The sequence below is a fragment of the Camelina sativa genome, chromosome 15 (genome assembly GCF_000633955.1).
Source record: "Camelina sativa cultivar DH55 chromosome 15, Cs, whole genome shotgun sequence".
In the NCBI taxonomy this organism is placed as follows: domain Eukaryota; kingdom Viridiplantae; phylum Streptophyta; class Magnoliopsida; order Brassicales; family Brassicaceae; genus Camelina; species Camelina sativa.
This window is the reverse complement of record NC_025699.1, coordinates 15408065-15408396: the sequence shown is the minus strand read 5'-3', so window position 1 is coordinate 15408396 and position 332 is coordinate 15408065.

Genomic DNA, 332 nt, shown 5'->3' with positions numbered 1-332 from the left:
GCTACGAATCTACTTGCAAGATACAACTCATCCCCTACTCGCAGGCATTGGAATGGGATAAAACATATTCTCTGTTATCTTCAAGGTACGATTGACTTGGGATTATTCTATCCTAGAAACTCTTTGGTTGGTCTAGTTGGTTTTGTAGATGCAGGATATTTATCAGATCCATATAAGTCCCGATCGCAAACTGGATATGTTGGAGGAACTGCAATCTCATGGCGCTCACAGAAACAGACTTTGGTTGCCACTTCCTCAAATCATGCAGAAATAATTGCTCTTCATGAAGCATCGAGGGAATGTGTATGGCTCAGATCAATGACTAACCACAT